General features: G+C 48.3%; 1 long non-coding RNA gene across 1 annotated transcript; it reads right to left on the bottom strand.

Moving 5' to 3' along the window:
• Positions 1 to 362: 362 nt before the first annotated feature.
• Positions 363 to 1,347, bottom strand: LOC309846136. The gene is made up of 2 exons (XR_014301743.1): positions 1,204 to 1,347; positions 363 to 865 (listed from the first exon to the last, which is right to left on the bottom strand). It is a non-coding gene; the product is annotated as an uncharacterized lncRNA (long non-coding RNA).
• Between the last annotated feature and the right edge of the window lie 7,412 nt (positions 1,348 to 8,759).

The following is an 8,759-nucleotide window of genomic DNA, read 5'->3' as shown; positions in this document are numbered from 1 at the left end:
GCCACTCCCACTGCCTCAAAAGCACCCTGAAGATGTCACTTTGAGTGCTAACCCTGTACCTGTCTCTCCAGGCTTGTTCCTGCTCCTCACAGCATCCCTCCAGACACAGACTTCCCTGTCGCCCCAGTGGCCGGTAAGGTTGGGTGACAGTCAGTGTTCACTGCCATCTCCTGAGGGCCCCTTCCTGTCACTAGAGGCTGGGGAGCCACACTGATTACCAGAGTGCCTTGCTTAGGGTTCTAGGTACAAATCGGGTTCCTACCTACATACACAGTCAAGCCTTGAACAACCTGAGTCTGAGCTACACAGGTCCACTCATATGTTGTTTTTTTTTTTTTTTTTTCCCAAGAAATACAGTGCAATATTTTAAATGTGCTTTAATATGATTTTCATGATAACATTTTTTCTCTTGCTTACTTTACTGTAACAGTATGCTACATAATACATACATTGTATGTTCACAAGATATGTGTCAATCAGCTGTTTAGGCTTCGAGTCAACAGTAGATACGAGAAGTTTGGGAGGGGCCGGCCTTAGACTGCACAGGGGGTGGGCACCCCAAACTTCCACGTTGTTCAAAGGTCAGGTGTATAGTCACGTGACCAGATGAACCTCAAACACGTAGTCTAAGTGAAAGAAGCCACACAGAGGGCCACATTCTGTGTGATTGTGTTCACATGAAACATCTAGGCAAGTCCACAGGGACAGATGACTGGCTGCCAGGGACTCAGGGGAGGTCGGAACAGGGTGTTTCTGCTTGACGGGTACAGGGTTTGCTTTGGGGTGATGAGAACGTTCAGGAACCAGATCGCAGTGATGGTGGCACAACGTTGTGAACGTACTTCATGCCCCTGAATGGTGTATTCTTAAAAAAAAATAAAAAAAATAAAAAACCATTTAAGATTTTATTTATTTATTTGACAGAGAGAGACCACAAGTAGGCAGAGAGGCAGGCAGAGAGAGAGAGGAGGAAGCAGGCTCCCTGCTGAGCAGAGAGCCCGATGTGGGACTCGATCCCAGGACCCTGAGATCATGACCTGAGCCGAAGGTAGAGGCTTAACCCTCTGAGCCACCCAGGCACCCTTAAATGGTTTTTTAAAGGTAAAGTTTATGTGTATCTATTTTACCAAAAGAATACGTGACCAACGCATGCCAAACACAGCCAAGATAGCCAAAAGATCCACCCTGAAAGGGGCCACACACCTGGCGACTGGGACTCTGGTGATAACAGCTGTCCCCTGCTGCCGCACAGCCACAGAGGATCGGGGAAGGCTCCATCCCAGGGAGGGCCTTTCCAGCTCAGACACCAGCAGATCCCAGAGTCTTTGGTGCGCCCTTGACATTCAGTATGAAGTTCTTTCCCTCCCTGTAGACTTGTCGGTTTTTGCAAACGCCCTCCTCTGGTTGAGAAAAATTCTCTTGACAACCACCTGGATGTAATTCACAAAAGGGTGGAGCTTAACCTCCAAGCCCAGACTTGTTTTTCACTATCCACCAAGTCATCAAACATCCTTACATGCCAACCAATGCTGAGTAGCTTCTGGGCGCATTTGAGAGCGCAGGTCCCCAAATCGAAACCCACAGCAAGTACACTGCCCGGGAAATTCAGACCCAGGGCGCCCACTGCTGCTCCAAGGAAGGCAGGATCCCAAATCCATCAGCTGACACACGGTGCAGCCCAGAAACAGAACTGCTTCCAGAACCGGGCCTCACCCGATCCACAGAGCTCCAGCCTCTGTGGGGCTGCGACATGGGGCTCTGTCCTGGCTGGAGAGGTCTCTCATCCTCCCACAGAGTCAGCTCTGGCCGTGGACTGGGGGCCCTAGGCTCTGCAAGTCTAGTCCTGAGTCTTCAAATTCCCGTCTGCAGCCAGTCAAGGGATTGGGTCCCAAATCTACGCCTTTCGTTCGACTCATCCAGTACCGCCTGCAGCTGGGCCTTGTGCTGGCCGCAGTCAAGGAGACAGGTTCATCAGACAGTCCCCACTGTGACAGAGCCCACGAGACACCCAGATAAGTAACTCCTAGCCAGGACCAGGCAGGGGGTGGGGCCCACAAAACAAGGACATCTAGAATGTTATGGGGAGCCTACGGAACAGCTCCTGCTCACCAGTGGGATGGCGTGTGTCCTGCCCATCACCACCCAGGGCTTGGGAATGGCTGATGGCTGTCACACAGCCCAGAGCGCCAGGTGCCGCCTGCCCCTCGGGATCCCGTGTGAGGGTTCAACAGGCCACTCTGGTGGGCTTAATTAAGCCCTAATTAAACATTCTGCCCAGAACCCTCTTCTCTCTCCTGTACAACTGCCCGCCTTAGAGCAAACCACACAGGAAACCACATCAGCTGTTGGGCGACGGCAGCCGTTGGCAGCAGTGCCGACAACGGTCAGTGAGTGCCACCCTGGCTCTGAAACCACAGAGCCCAGAAACCAGAGAGCAGCACTCAGGAAGCCTTCTGCCTTCTGGCTCTTCCCACACAGGGAAGTGCACAGTTGGGGTCACCCCTCTCTGAAAGGACAGGGAAACTGCCGTGGCTGGAATTCTGCCAAAGGAAGGGAGGAAAAGCCGAGGCCACAGGAGCTCAGTGAGGCACCATCTCGAAGGACGAGAAACTAAACACTGACTACAGAGAATGGGTAAGTCACCGCTCATCCTGGGGGATGATGCGTCAAAAAATGTCTAGAAACTGTAAAACATTCCAGAAACAGCAGTTACTTTAATGTCGGATGTGAACCACAGGCCAAAAGGCCACATCTATGCTCTGGGTACAACTGTAAAGTGACACTGGGCAGAGCAGGCAGGAGACGTAAAACAACTTTGATCTGGATGCTGGCTATGGGCAGTAAGGACTCATTTTCTTTAAAATCTTCGTTATTACTATTTGCACACAATGACACCTGTCTTAGGATCAGAGGGTCTCTAAGAAGAGAATCAAAGCCCCAGGACAGAACATAGGCTCCCAGGGGAATGGCACCGGGTGAGCCGGCGCCCACCAGCAGCCCTGCCCCTTCCCCTTCTACCCCCTCTTCTCCCCTCTGCAGACCTGGAAGGGGTCAAAGGTCTGCACCTCGGCTCCATGCTCTGTCTGGCAGAGAGCTCTGAGGTCAGATCGGTTCTCCTGGGATGGCCACAAACCAGCCCACCTTGGGGCTCATCTGATCAGAACAGGATGAACATGTTCATGCAGTTCCCCAGCCCGAAATCAGGGCATTGTTGGTCTGAGAGCCTCTGTACTATCTCTCCAAACCCAACCACTCTACAGCCCCTGCTGCTGTGACCCCCCCGCCACCACATCTCCCGCATTTCCACTTCTGCCACCTCTGCTGCCATCATACGCATTCGGGCTCTTACGTGGTCTCTTACATGGGTCACGGAACACCTGCTCTCCCTGCTTCCGTCTTGTTCTCCTGCCAAACCATTTCCACACCACAGCACAATCTCTTTTTAAAATTTATTTATTTCAGGTGTGCCTAGGTGGCTCAGTGGGTAAAAGCCTCTGCCTTCTGCTCAGGTCATGATCCCAGGGTCTTGGGATGGAACCCCGTATCTGGCTCTCTGCTCAGCAGGGAGCCTGCTTCCTCCTCTCTCTGCCTGCCTCTCTGCCTACTTGTGATCTCTGTCAAATAAATCTATAAAATCCTTTCAAAAAAGATATATTTATTTCAGAGAGAGAGAGAGCAAGTGAGCATGAATGAGGGAGGGGCAGAGGAAGAGAGAGAAAGAATCCTCAGGCAGACTGAGCAGGAGCCTGACTCGGGGCTAGATCCCAGGACCCTGAGATTATGACCTGAACCTAAACCAAGAGGTGGCTACTTTAACCAATGAAGCCACCCAGGTGTCCCACACAATTTTTCTAAGATGCAATTCTGCCGCTGCCTCAAACCCTATGATGTCACCCCGTAACTTTTAGGATAACTGATTAGGGTCTGCAGTGCAACTCTGGAGCCAGTCCCGCTGGCTCAGATCGCCAATCTCTCACTTACTAGATCTATTCCTCAACCCCTTGGTACCTCAGTCTTCCCAGCGGGGAACAAGCTTGTTGTGAGGACTGAGTTAATGCGTGGAAACCACTTACAACAGTGCCTGGTGAGAATTCTCTAAACGGTAGCAACTATTTTCACAGATTGGTGCTTTTTAGAGACCTTCAAGGCTGCCCTACTTGGCTCTCCAGCCTCTTTACTGTCCTCCAGTTCCCTGAGCTCCACCTCCAGGGAGCTCCAGCCCCATGGACCCTCTTCCCTCTTGTTCTTGCCACTGAGGCTTTGCTCATGTCGCTGTCATTGCCAGGAAGTTCTTACCTCCACAGCTTGTCTGCTTGTCAATAGCTTCCCTCTCCCAAAACTATCTTCAACTATTTATGGATGTTGCTTGCGGGAATGGAACATCCTTGCGAGCAGGGCCTGGGGGGTCTGAGTCACCAGGAGTCTTCAGTATTTAATCGATGTTTCATGAATACTGGCTCAATGACTGAAACCAACCGAGCAGACCAGCCAAAGCCCAGGCCGCAGAAATACCACCCTTCTGAAACTGGCAACAGAGTCTTCTCTACAAGACAAATCCTAGAAATCATGGCACGTCTGTAACTTCACCACACGTCTGTAACTTCACGACATCCCAGTTTGCTACAACTATTCCCATTGGAACCACCACCAGAAGAAGGCAGATCCTTGGGAAATGAGCGAGGTTCAGGTGTTTTGACAAAATCAGTCCACAACTGAGAGGGAAAACAGCTTTGGAGGCAGAGGAGGAAGGAGCAAGAGCGAGCTACATTGCAGGTGCTTGCTATTTAGATTTTATGTGACCTGACATTACCAGGCCATTACCGAGTAAAATGAATACAAACACTTTTTGTTTTTAAAGAAATGTTAGAAACGAAAAACAAGGAAGGATGGAGTTAGTTCTGGAAGTTTCTATAAAGCCTTTTCATCTAGCCATTTCTATTTTCTTGCAGATTCCTCATTATGGAGTTAGAACTGTTCCCCTGGACAATAATCTAGGCCCTGGAAGTTTATATCAAAATCTAATGACCACCATAAGAAAAGCAATTATCTCCTAATTAAACATTAATATGATGATCGTTCAATGTATCAACATACTGCCGCAAAACAGTTACAAAATAAAAACAAAGCCTCCCCATTTCCCCTTCACCTCCTAACTCATACTCTGATGGCAGATTAATGTTACTAAAAGCATAGGTCTGCTCATGCCTTGCCCTCATTCAAAACCCTTCAATGGCTCCCCATTGCCTTCAGGATAAAGAACAAACTCCTAAGTGCGTGTTTGAAGATCCTTCTCCTTTTGGCACTGACCTACTTGAATAGCCTCATTTCCTTTGAATCACCTTCAAATAACCCCTGGTCCCAACAAAATGTACTGAGAGCCCCTGCCATGCCTTTATCTTTTCCTACCTCTGCCCAGAATGCCCTTTACCCACCCCCCGAACTCCCCATGTCAAACCCCCGCCTCCCTGTGAGACTCACGCCAATGCTGCCTCCTCCATGAAGTCTTCCATGATGCCCTCCTCCACCACACCTGCCCACCATCTCTAGGCTTCCACTTTTCACTACAGATGATTCTCATGTATTTATCCCCAGCTGGCTTGTCTTACCGCTATTTCTGAACATACTCTCTACCTCCTGGTAAACTCTAAACCCAAATACATTCTCCCCTCACACCAAACATATGTCATGCAAACGGAAGGCACTAAAGTAACAAATGGCAGAAAACAGTACAATACGGTCAGCAGCAGCCAAATTTATCAGGGTGCTTAGAGGGCTAGCAAGTAGGAAACATACGAACTCCATCCAGTGTTTGGGACGTTTGGTCAATAAACCCGTTTCTACTGAAATCTCCTATTTACTATCATTATTTACCCACGGATCTTTCACTCACTCCTGCGGGGTGTGTGCGGGTGAGCGTGTGCTTGTGGGTTGAGCAGAAGGAAGAAAGCAGAGGAGATGAAGGGGAAAGATCAGCAAAAACTGGCAGCAGCAAAACAACAACAACAACAACAACAAAACTGGCAGCAGCAAGAGAGAATCTCCTTCTTCAGTGAGGACAGCGCAAAATCTACAAGAGCCCCCCACGTCCCTGCACTAGTGTCAAATACCGGGGTGAGGAGGGGGCGGGTTTAAGTCCTGCCAGGCGGGGGTTCTGACTTTACCAAGGAGCTGAGGAGCTTGTTACAACACAGATGGGCCCCAGGCCTGGAGTTTCTGTGTCTGTAGGTTGGGATGGGGCTCAGCTTTTGCATTTCTACCAAGCTCCAGGTAATGCTGATCGGGACCACACTTTAAAGATCCTCGTTCTAGGTGGGCAAATGAATCCAGGTAGGAGGACGAACTGTGGTACAAGACACAGGCATTTCTAAAGCTAAATAACTCATTTTAAATCAGATTAAGGCACATGGAAAAGCAAAATCATAACGTGATTTTTCATTCTCACTTGTAATTCAGACACTAAATCCTATAGGGTAGACAAGGGAGTTAGGAGACCAGGGTTCGAGTCCTGATTCTGTCACTGGTTATGGGTAACCATGAGCGCTCCTTACCATCTCAGAACATCACTGCCCCACCAAAACCTCAGAGAGGCTCAGTCTGAACGATGTCCAGGGCCAGGTCTTACAACCTATGATTTCATCATTTTGAAACCCTGTTGGCAATTTAGTTCTAAAACTGAGTATTATGCATTTCTATAAAAAATGCTCAAAGATACCACAATTTGGAAACTGAAAACATGAGAAATAATTAAGTTAAGCTGGAGAAGATAATTGCAATAAATTGTTGTAATTATGAAAACTGAAGGAACCTTCACTTAAACAGGTTTCACAGAATAAGAGCTCAAGAATATACCATGGAAACAGATTTTAAAATCTATAGGAAAAACACTACAGTTAGTAATATTACTCGCCCATGAAACCAATGAAATCTTGCCCTTCGTAATGATGTGGATGGAGCTACAGAGTATGGGCTAAGTGAAATAAATCAGATAAAGACAAATACCATATAATTCTATTCATATTTAAGAATTAAAGTTTAAGAATTAAAGGAACAAAACAAATAAGCAAAGAAAAAAAAAGAAACCAAGAACAGACTCTTAATTATAGACCACAAAATGATGGTTTCCAGAGAGGGTGGAGGGATGGTGACACAGGTGACGGGGATTAAGGAGGGCACAGGGTATTGAAGGGAAGTGCTGAGTCACTTGGTTGCACACCTGAAGCTCATACAGCACTGTATGGTGACTGGAATCACAAACTTAATTTTTAAAACACTACAATTTTTTTTTTAAGATTTTATTTATTTATTTGACAGAGAGAGATCACAGTAGGAGAGAGGAAGGGAAGAGATCACAGAGAGAGGAAGGGAAGCAGGCCCCCTGCTGAGCAGAGAGCCCGATGTGGGACTCGATCCCAGGACCCTGAGATCATGACCTGAGCCGAAGGCAGCGGCTTAACGCACTGAGCCACCCAGGCGCCCTAAAACGCTACAATTTTTAAAAGCCCAGCTCCCTTACTGAGAATAATCTACAGAAAGCAGGATGTGTTCCAAAAGAACACAACTTACCAGTGGAGCAGAGCTGAGGGGAATCGTCCAAGGAGAGAAATCAGCTGCTGCCCTTCCTGGAGCTGGCACCTCCCCTCTTCCCCACACTGCTCCTCGGCCTCCCAGCCGGTTCTTTTTAAAGAGAAAAAGCCCCTTCTGGGAGATCATAGCCACAAGGTGAGTATCCAATGACCTTCCCATCTCTTGTCAATGACACCAAGTAAAGCAAATCGCTGGGCCACATGGCCAGGTCGGACGGTCCCCCAGTGGCCCGGCACCCCCTCTCCCGTGGATCCTGGGCAGCCCCAGCTGTGCCCCCGACGGGGGTCTGGCTTCTCCCCCTTCAGCAGCACAGCCCCAGACATTGGGGAGGGTATGTGCTTTGGTGAGTGCTGTGAAGTGTGTAAACCTGGTGATTCACAGACCTGTACCCCTGGGGATAAAAATATATGTTTATAAAAAATAAAAAATTATATTTAAAAAAAAATTAAAAAAAATAAATATGAAAAAAAAAATACCAAGGAGAGATTAGTAAGGGCCACAGCAGAGGAGCTGGCCATATTTGGTGTTGGAGCTCACATCCGGCTGTGGATACAGTGAGGTGGTGTCAGGGCAGGCTTTGTGGGCAGGGGATAGGCCATGAAGGATAGGACAGGGACACCAGCAGGGCTGGGGAGAAAGGGCACAGATAAGTGCACAGAAGTGGAGAAAGCACAAGGCGACCCTGAAGACCAGGAAGAGGAATGTGGGAGACCAAGGGCTGAGGGACTTAGGGTGGGACCGGCAGGTAGAAGCCCAATCACTGAAGGCCTAAAGCATGGGAATAAGGAGATTAAACTTCACCTCCAATGACAGTGCTCAGCACTGCACCTTGCTCACAATAGACCCTCATTAATGCCATGAAGCAAAATGTAGGAAGGCAAGTTCATGTGTGTGAAATGTACAACTGTAGAAGAATATTATATTGACCCGAAATGTCTCGAATCTTATCAGTCAGTGTCTAGTCAGAACCACTCCTGACTTCAGCTCCACTATCTGAAGCGTTTGCTACGTTCTGCCCCAAATGGAGACCAAAATACGCCATCAGCTTCTCACCCAAGAACACTGAAAGTTAACGATGAGGTAATGTCTGCACTGCTCTGAGATCTTTGGAGATGTGTGGCAAAAGGCATCACTATTATCAATATTTAAAGAGACTCTACCCAGCTCTCATCTCT

The sequence above is a fragment of the Mustela nivalis genome (assembly GCF_964662115.1).
Source record: "Mustela nivalis genome assembly, chromosome: 13".
Taxonomy (NCBI): Eukaryota; Metazoa; Chordata; class Mammalia; order Carnivora; family Mustelidae; genus Mustela; species Mustela nivalis.
Note: the sequence above shows the minus strand (reverse complement) of the source record. Positions and strands in the feature narration are given on the sequence as shown.